Below are 10,700 nucleotides of genomic sequence, written 5' to 3'. Positions count from 1 at the left end.
GATTCCGTTCGACCTAGTCCAAATCGGCGAGACTTCCATTTGACGCCTGCCATAAGATTTTTTACAGTCACCTTATCCACTTTTTTCACGCAGAACGCCAGTTTGCTTAGAACTGTTTCTCGTTGCTTAAAGTTTTTTTCGGGTCTTCTTACGGTTTTGCTTATCTATCGTTCAATATTTTTCGATTGGAACAAGTTCTGGTGTGTTGGGAGGGTTCTTATCCTTGGGCACAACCTGAATGTTGTTAGCGGCATACCACTCCATGGCCTTTTTTTCCATAATGGCAGGATGCCAAATACAGCCAGAACAGCACAGACAAGTCATGTTTTTCCGGAAAAGGCACCAAACGCTTTTGGAGACACTTTTCACGTAAATTCCCTGGGTGATGGTTCCGATTGCAACGAGAATGTCGCTTTACAAGCCACAGGTACAGAAAGCTTCTTAAACGAGATATTTTTTTGGAAAACTTTGATAGTTTAATATTCCTGAAAACGTCTGCCACCTTTCTCAATCTGGTTGCTGTATAAAACTCTTGTCCCGGAAGCTGCTTGTAGTCGGCTTTGACGTAGGTATCGGCGTCCATTACCACGAAATCAAACTTTTTCAACCATGTCGTATACAGCTTCCGAGAGCTTGTTTTTGCCTTGAGGTTATAGCAGGTGCGGGGTGGGATTCTCTTAATCAGTTTCGCGTTCATAAACGAACGTTTTCTTGAGCAGTTCTTCCCTAAGCAAAAAAAAAACAAACTACAAAAAACTAGAAAATAAAAAACGAACTGGTAAACACTTGAAATCACCTTTTTCAATCAGACTTAATGTTCTGGGAAAGCATGAGTTTTTCTACTATTCAATGAAATACATAATTAGCGGGTTGGAAAGTTTTGTATTGAGACGGAATGGAACGAAAAAATCACAATTTACATTTTTGTACATACAATCTTAAGCTAAGTTTTTATTTGAATTTTTTCCTAGGATTACATCATAGCTTTTTGGGGTTCCTTTTCTGCTTTCCCTACGTGTGCTTAGTGGGTAAGAATGGGCTGTTATTGGCGCAGCCTTCTCAACTGGGAAACCCAGTGACTTAAAGGATTTCCAAAAAACTGTGTATGGCTAATTTTAGAATGGCCAAAATATCTCCTTCACATGCGCATGGGTTCTATTTTTATATTTGTACTTACAGTACCATTTCGGCTTACGGCGGCAACTGGGTTACCGAAAATAGATTCGACTGCTGGGCGGAGTATCACCGGCCAATCAGTGACCGGGAACGGCGTTGATTACGGCGTGTCGATGTTAATGAAACTCAGCGGTGATGATGATGCAGATCAGCAGCGAATCAGTCTTGGTGGCCTGAAAGTGGTTGTAACGGGCAGACCACTGAAACACGTGTTGACGGGGTGTTCACTTTCGACAATTCCAGGTCGGGAAAACCTTAATCCTGTTCCATGCACCTTGAGCGGGTTCGAGCGGCAGGTTAGCTAGCTATCGCTAGAAGCTATCGCTAGAAGCACAGATTTTTTATCTTTTTTGTTTTTAAAGGCGAGGACACGTTTTGAGCACACGCACAACTAGCTAGCTAAACTAAATCGTCCTGTTAATGAAGGAACAAATTATGGAACAATTAAATCTAATCTAGAAGGACACTTCACGTGTTAAATTACTTCTACGAAACGCGGCCAAGTACAAAAAACACTCGCTTGGCTTAAATCACGGTCAGGATCAAAGTAGAAGAGGTGAATTCCTGGGATCCTCAGTAAGGTCGCAAGTTTTGGAAAATCTAGTTTTTTTCAAAGGAATTCCGATGATCCCCGAAGGCGGTCATCGACCTTTCAAGCGTCGGTGTTTGTCATAGATGCGCTCCCGGCACGGGTTGGTAGCATCCCTTTCCTTCCCACATAAAATCAATCTACCCTCTCATTTCGATCCGCCCTTGGATCCCAACATTTACGAGGTCAAACTCTGAAGGCGACGCTAAATCAAAAACGCCTGAAATAGTCCCGATTAAGTTCGACTTCCTAGAAGAAGAACTGGTATGCAAGCTTGGATGCAGTGTTATGACGTGAAGCGCGTGGTATGAATGCATACCTTTCTATGTAATAGCATTTTGAAAAGGCTTATTTTGTCTTGTTGCTCTCGGTTAATGTTATCAATACTAATTGAACTAATCTATATATATAAAAATGAATTTCTGTCTGTCTGTCTGTCTGTCTGTCTGTCTGTCTGTCTGTCTGTCTGTCTGTTCCCTATAGACTCGGAAACTACTGAACCGATTTGCGTGAAACTTGACAGGTGGGGGTATTGGAGGCAGGGGAAGGTTCCTATTGTGGTTTGAGACCCCTCCCTCTCTCATGAAGGGAGGGAGGGGCCTCCCAAACAAAAGACAATTTTTTGCATAAGTCGAGAACCCATCAAGCAAATGGTATCAAATTTGGCATGGGGTGATATTTGGGAACGAGGAATATTTCTATGAATATTTGGTACCCCTCCCTCTTCTCAGTGGGATGATAGGAAGGGGGGGGGGGCTACCTTACAATTTTTCATATAACTCGAAAACTAATCAAGCTAATGGAACAAAATTTGGCATAGGTGGGTAGTGGAATACGAAAAATGGTTCTATGATTATTTAAACCCCTCCCTCCTTCCATTGGAGATACAGGAAGAAGGGGGGGGGGCTTTAACCACTTTTTTATTGCATAGCTTGAAAACTATTCGAGCAAATGAAACCAAATTTGGCTAGGAAGGGTATATGGGTACGATAAACAGTTCTATGAATATTTGGTACCCCTCCCTCCTTCCAGTGAGGATATAGAAAGGGGGGGAGGGTGCTCCTTTACAATTTTTAGCATAACTGGATAAATAATCAAGCAAATGGCACCCAATTTGACGTGGGAAGGTATATGATTACGATAAATGTTTCTATGATATTTTGAGAACCTTTCGTCCTTCAAGTCGGAAAATCTTAAGGGAGGAGGGTCCTCCCATATAATTTTTACATCCCTCGGGAACTTACTAAGCATATGGAATGAAATTTGGGTTGAGAGGGTATTTGAGCACAGGGAAGGTTTATGTGAATATTTGGTACTACTGCCTCCTTCCAGTGGGGTGATATGAAGGAGAGGGGGAAGGGGGGGGGGGCTCCTTTACAATTATTCGCATTACTCGAGATCTTATCAAGCAAATGGAAACAACTTTGGCATGGGAAAGCTTTGGCATGAATACGTAAACTGGTTATTAGCTTATTTGAGACTTCTTTCTCCTTCAATTGAGAATGCAGTTAGGGAAGACGGAAGCTCATATATGTATGTATGATTGTTTTGCATAAACCAAAAACTTATCTAACAAATGGAACAATCATTCAATTTAGCAACTGGGGAAGAATTTGGCATAGGAGTGTATTTGAATACACGGAATGTTCAATCTTGATCCTGTTCCTCCAGGTAGAGGATAGGTAGGAAGAGCGGCTCCGATACAAATTTTATAGCATAGCTCGACAACTTATAAATCAATCGAAACCAAATTTGGCATGAGAGGGTATTCGAGCTCAAGATATGTTTTTTTCCGGTAGTTTAGCATCACTACCACAAATCAGTGGAACGATATAGAGGGAAAAGAGGGCATTGATAAAATTTGTTTAATATTTCTAAAACTTATCGAGAAAATAGAATTAAATTATCATGGGAGCAAATTTGTGTACAAGCAATGTTTCTTCGATGGTTTGAAAACCCCTTCTCTTGCCAGAGGGGAGATATACAGTAGGGAGAGGGACACCAATTTTTTGAATAACTCGAGAACTTATCGAGAATGGGGCCATATATGACGTGGGATCGTATTTGTATACAAGAAGTGTTTTTCTGATGTTATGAGACCCACCTTCTTTCAATTAGGGATATATGAATGGGGGTAATTCGTATGATAATTCGAGAACGAATAAAATGCTCACATGATAGTTTGACAAAGTTTCATATTTATAAAAAAAATATTTTGGCATAAGTTATAAACTTTTTAAGCAAAGAAATTCAGAGTCAAAAAAAGGATTAAAACACGGATTTAAAAAAAATAATTAAGATTTCAAAATAAAAAATTTGCAAATTCATTTTGAAAAAAAAATTTCATGATATTGAAATTGAACTTAAAATTTTGTGCAAATAAATAACAAGTTAAATAACTAGGTACCACAAGTTTCAAAAATTTCTGAAGGTGTAGCAAAGCACACCGGGTCAGCTAGTCTATATATATAAAAATGAATTTCTGTCTGTCTGTCTGTCTGTCTGTCTGTCTGTCTGTCTGTCTGTCTGTCTGTCTGTCTGTTCCCTATAGACTCGAAAACTACTGAACCGATTTGCGTGAAACTTGGCAGGTGAGGGTATTGGAGGCCGGGGAAGGTTCCTATTATGGTTTGAGACCCCTCCCTCTCTCAATAAGGGAGGGAGGGGCCTCCCAAACAAAAGACAATTTTCTGCATAGCTCGAGCACCCATCAAGCAAATGGTATCAAAATTGGCATGGGGTAGTATTTGAGTACGAAGAATATTCTTATGAATATAAGGTACCCCTCCCTCCTCTCAGTGGGGTGATAGGAAGGGGGGAGGGGGGCTACCTTACAATTTTTCATATAACTCGAAAACTAATCAAGATATTGGAACCAAATTTGGCACGGGAAGGTATTGGGATACGAAAAATATTTCAATGATTATTTGAGACTCCTCCCCCTTTTTTGTAGAAAGGGGGAGGGGGCCTCTTTCATATTTTTTTACATAACTCAAAAACTAATAAAGCAAATGGAACCAAATTTGGCATGGGAGGGTATTTGGATATGAAAAATATTTCTATGATTATTTGAGACCCATCCCTCTTTCCTGTAGGGAGAAATAAACAAGGGAGGGGCCTCTTTTATAATTTTTAACACAACTCAAAAACTAATTAAGCAAATGGAACCAAATTTGGCATGGGCGGGTATTTGGGAACGTGACATGTTCTAATGATTGTTTGAGAACCCTTCTTTCTTCCAGTGGGGAGAAAGAAAAGAGGGAGGGGAGTTTCATACAATTTATACATCATAACTAAAAAAGTACAACAGCAAATGGAACCAAATTTGGCATGGAACTATATTTGGGTACGAGATGTGCTTCTATAAATATTTGGTATCCCTCACTCCTTCAAAGAGGTGGATGAAAAGGGGGAGGAAAGGTCTCCCTTACAATTTTCAGTATAACTGGAGAGTTGATCGAGCAAATTTAACCATATTTGGCATATGAGGGTATTTGGATTCGTTAAATGATTCTGTCATAAATTGAAGCCCCACCTTTTTTTCAGCGGAAATATATTAAAAGGGAAGGGGGAGCTTCCATGTAATTTTTTTTTGCCTAACTCGGAATTTATCGAGCAAATGAAACCAAATTTGACATCAAAAAGTTTTTGAGTACGAAAAATACTTTTTCTATGTGAAACAATTCCTTTCTTGCAGTAAGATGATAGAATTGGGAATATAGGAAGGGAAGAGGAGGCTTACATTTAACTCTTTTTTACAAAATCCGAGAAATGGACAAAACTTAATATGAAAAATCATTTTGGTATGATTCTATGATTATCTGACACACCATCCTCCTTTCAGTGAGTAGGTACATAGGAGGAGGGAGGTGAGCCCAATACAATAGTGTTAGCATAAGTTCTCAATTTATGCTAACGAAGCCAACAAATAGAATAAATATGGCATGGAAAGGTACATGGTTACGAGATATCTTTCTACGATTGTTATAGATCCTTACGCTTTACAGTGTAGAGAGGGGAAGAAAGGAGGAGGGTCCATATAATTTTTTTTTTATATGGACCGTAGCTTAAAAACTTATTAACCAATGGAACTATATTTGATATAAGAGGATATTTGGGAACGAAAAAATCAGGTATGATAATTAAAAATCACGACCTGCATTCAGCAGGGGGTGAAGGTAAGGACAGGGGAGGGGCTCTCTTATCAGTTTTTCAGCATAAATCCAGAACATATCAAGAAAAAACAACCATATTTTATAAGTTAGATGGTTTGCGATTAATTTGAGACCGTCTAGACAGCTTCAAATTATCAGATCTTTAACACAAATTTATAGAGCGAGATTTTGAATATTCGTTTAAGTTATCTTTGTGTTGAAATTCGAAACTCCAGCTGCAGCTCTCATTTTATAGCGACTGCTTATAAATTATGTTATTATTTGATTTAAAGTAATGCCAATGAAACAATAAAAATTTGAATAATTTCTGAAAATATCATTTGATTTTGAAAGGTGCAGCAAAGCACACCTGGTCAGTTAGTAACGAATAAAGGGGAAGGTTCCTATTATGGTTTGAGACCCCTCCCCCTAACATGAAGGGGGGGAGGGGCCTCCCAAACAATAGTCAATTTTTTGCATAACTCGAGAACCAATCAAGCAAATGGTATCAAATTTGGCATGGGGTGGTATTTGGGGACGGGGAATATTTTTATGAATATAAGGTACCCCTCCCTCCTCTCAGTGGGGTGATAGGAAGGGGGGAGGGGGGCTACCTTAGAATTTTTCATATAACTCGAAAACTAATCAATATATTGGAACCAAATTTGGCATGGATAGGTATTTTGATACGAAAAATATTTCAATGATTATTTGAGACCCCTCCCTCTTTCCAGTAGAAAGGGGGAGGGGCCCACTTTCATATTTTTATACATAACTCAAAAACTAATAAAGCAAATGGAACCAAATTTGGCATGGGAGGGTATTTGGATACGACAAATATTACTATGATTATCTGGGACCCCTCCCTCTTTCCAGTAGGGAGATATAAAGGGGGGAGGGGGCCTCTTTTATTATTTTTACATAACTCAATGACTAATTAAGGAAATGGAACGAAATTTGGCATGGGCGGGTATTTGGGAACGTGACATATTCTTATGATTATTTAAGACCCCTTCCTTTTTCCAGCGGGAGAAAGGAAAGAGGGAGGGAAGTTTCATACAGTTATTACTGCATTTCTCAAGAACTACAACAGCAAATGGAGCCAAATTTGGCATGGAACGATATGGAGGTGAATGAAAAGGGGGAGTAGAGGTCTCCCTTACAATTTTCAGTATAACTAGAGAGTTGATCGATCAAATTGAACCATATTTGGCATGTTAGGATATTTGGATACGAGAAATGTTTCTATTATAAATTGAGGCCCCATCTTTTTTAGCGGAAAGATATAAAGGAGGTAAGGGGGGCTTCCATACAATGTTTTTGCATAACTCGAGAATTAATCGAGCAAATGAAACCAAATTTGGCATCAAAAAGCATTTGAGTACGAAAAATACTTTTTCTATGTGAAACAATTCCTTTCTTGCAATAGGATGATAGAATTGGGAATATAGGAGGGGAAGAGGAGGCTTACATTTAACTTTTTTTTTTACAAAATCCGAGAAATGGACAAAACTTAACATGAAAACCATTTTGGTATGTTCTATGATTATATGACACTCTTTCAGTGAGTAGGTACAAAGGAGGAGGGAGGTGAGCCCAATACAATTTTATTAGCATAAGTTCTCAACGAATAAGTTCTAACGAAGCCAACAAATGGACACAAATATGACATGGAAAAGAACTTGGTTACGAGATATGTTTCTACGATTGTTTTAGATCCTTACGCTTTACAGTATAGAGAGGGGAAGAAAGGAGAAGGCTCCATATACATTTCGTTGTAAAGCTTAAAAACTTAAAAACCAATCAATGGAACTATATTTGGTATAAGAGGATTTTCGGGAACGAAAAAAATGGGTATGATTATTAAAGATCACGACCTCCATTCAGCAGGAGGTGAAAGAAAGAACAGGGGAGGGGGCTCTCTTATCAGTTTTTAGCATAAATCTAGAACATATCAAGCAAAAACAACCATATTTTATAAGTTAGATTGTTTGCGTACAATTAATTTGGGCCCTCCCAGCTCAGGGTGAAGTTTAAAGAAACAGATTAAAATTATCAGATCTTTAACACAAATTTATAGCTCAAGATTCAAAAAATTAGTTTCAGTCATCTTTGTACTGCAATTCAAAACTCCAGCTGCAGCTCTCATTTTATAGCGGTTGCTTTAGAATTATGTTATAATTTGATTTAAAATAATGCCAACAAAACAATAAAAATTTGAATAATTTCTGAAAATAATATTTGTTTTTGAAAGGTGTAGCAAAGCACACCGGGTCAGCTAGTAACGAATAAATAAACAACGAAATGTATACAAATATATCTAGGTAAATATTTACAACATGTAACAGTGTTACAAGGTTTTGTTTTTCATTGCGATTAGCAGTCACTACCTTCTCTTAAGTCGATAGTCCGAATTGTTTTTAAGCTTCATGAAGACGATATTCCCAAATTATTGGCGACATCTCGAACGGAGATATTGGAGTATAACTTGAAAGAGCTAGCCACTCTTCTGTTCGTCACAGTGACTCCCGGATTTCGATTTTCCCCAGATCCCGACTTTGTAGTTGTCGAAATACGTTCCCCGAACACTTTGGTGACGGTTGATTCCGCCACATCCAAGCATTTTGCATTTCTGCGTGCGTGTAGTTTGGATTTGCACGACACATGTACAACATTCTGATTCGTAGCTCCTCTTGCTTGGACGCCATTTTGAAAACTTAAGACCTGATGTCAAAAGCCGGTCTTCATCCTGCAGCGGTCGGGTTAGGTGCAGCGGTCAGGTTAGGTTAGAATAAACTTTGTGTTGCTTTGTTCAGAACAATGTGCATCCAGGCGGACGAAGATACGCGGTTCCAAAAGAAGGCTTTGTTCCGCGATGCCAGGTAAATGTTTGACGTTTTGTAGTTAGGAAAAAAGGTAAACAAAAGGGTGTAAGTTTTCGATGAATTTAAAACTCATTTTACTACGGCTTTTTACTTCAGAGATCTCTTAAAAAGTAAGTAGAATCAATTTTTGGGTCTTCTTCTAGTGTTTAAAATAATTTTTGTAAAAATATTGATAGCTACTAAGCGATAAATTGAGTTTCAAAAACTGGTGTTTTTCTGGCTATTGAAAACACACCTAAGTATTTTAAAAGTTTTTGAATGAAAAAGTGATATTTTTACAAAAACATTCATTCAAAAAAAATTATTGGAGATATTTGTAAGCTAAATTCACGAAAGTTCTGTCTTGGAAAGCATTCTAACACAAGGAAAAAAACTATTTGAAAAAACTAGAATTTTATGCTGATTTCTGTTAAATAAAGTAACAAATTTGATGGTTTTTTCTGGAATCAACGGAGTGTTTGAGTTGTTTTTAGTACTGGAAGAAGATTTAAAACTATTTAGGTTTTTTATTAATTTATTTAAGAGTTGTATTCTATTTATGAAAAATGCACTTCTGAAATGTCTGCTCTTATGTGAGAGCTGTTTGCACATTTTTCGAAAATTTTGTAAGAAATCTAATGTATTTCTGTCGGCGTGTCTTGCAAGTACCTTCGCATGACAAAATTTTGCTCAATAATTATTAAAAAATAACATTAGAAGCTAATTTCCTTTGAATTATATGCCTGTTCCTAAAAGCTTCCCAAATTCTCTAAACTGTAGTATGGAGCACTTTGTGGCGCTACTGTTTGGTTAATATCTCGGTTTGGTTCGCGTTTTTTGTGCTTTTATGCGTGTTCGTTTCTTGTTGTTATGAAGCGTTTGCAAAGCGCGGCCTCCTTCGATAATTTAAACCGTTTGCGATTTTCGGTACGCATGTATGCTGTTTTGTTTATTCAGAAATATTGGATGATAGCATCAATCAACCGTCAACGAACTGCACAGCTAAGAACAAATTTAAAGTTTTACTTAAATACGGAATGACTTTACTTTTTGTTACAATTTGGGAGCTTACTTAACAATTCGGAAGTGTAATGTTTGTGCGAAACAAGAAATAACTATTCGAATATTCGAAAGCTTCTGACTTTTTCTTGATAAATCTACGGCGAGATCGTGAGCTAGGCAGCTTGCTGTCCAACTGGTTCAAACTCCAGGAGCCTGTCAGCTCTCCAGACAAGAAGGAAATTCCTGTGCCGAAGGCAATAAAGGATGACAGAAATGAGGGCTTTGACTAACTTGGTTTTGAGCAAGCAAAACATTCATAAGAAGGTCAAGGACAAGCTTTTAAAGGCTATGGCTCTTTTTACAGAGGCAAGAAGCAGAAATGGTAAGAAAAATCCTTTAAGGCGAATGTCAGTCGCCCGAAACGGATCGATTCCTTCGTTCAAACGGTGAGGAATGAGCTCATTTCTCCGAGATGCTCTAAGAGTGTAAAAAGGAAACGAGGGTCACCGGGTGATCCAAGAACTGGCACCCTAAAGAAGAGGGCCGATGGTTCGACAGGACCTTAGCTAATTGAAAGCCAAGGACGACAGGCCCTACAAGGCAGGGCTTCGTGATAACCAAAGTCAATGGGATCTTCTTCTGTAGCTGCTACGCTGCACCGAGGTAAACCTTGGAGAAATTTAGCGCTTGAACAAATTTAGAAAGGGACGTGAAACCATTGTAGATATCACATCTGCTAGTCCCGGATGGACAAGTAATTGAAGGGAAAGCTTCACTTACTTCACTCATAGCGACCACTTCCATCCGCTTTCGTGTGGGTAAGAGTGTACAGGTGAATGAAGCTGGAGGACAAAAAAATTCAACCGGAATGTCTTTGTCGAAGTTTTGAAGTGGGAGCAAAACTTGTCTAACATG

This window comes from Uranotaenia lowii, chromosome 1, assembly GCF_029784155.1.
Source record: "Uranotaenia lowii strain MFRU-FL chromosome 1, ASM2978415v1, whole genome shotgun sequence".
In the NCBI taxonomy this organism is placed as follows: domain Eukaryota; kingdom Metazoa; phylum Arthropoda; class Insecta; order Diptera; family Culicidae; genus Uranotaenia; species Uranotaenia lowii.
The sequence above is the reverse complement of the archived record's forward strand: the minus strand, read 5'-3'. Positions refer to the sequence as shown.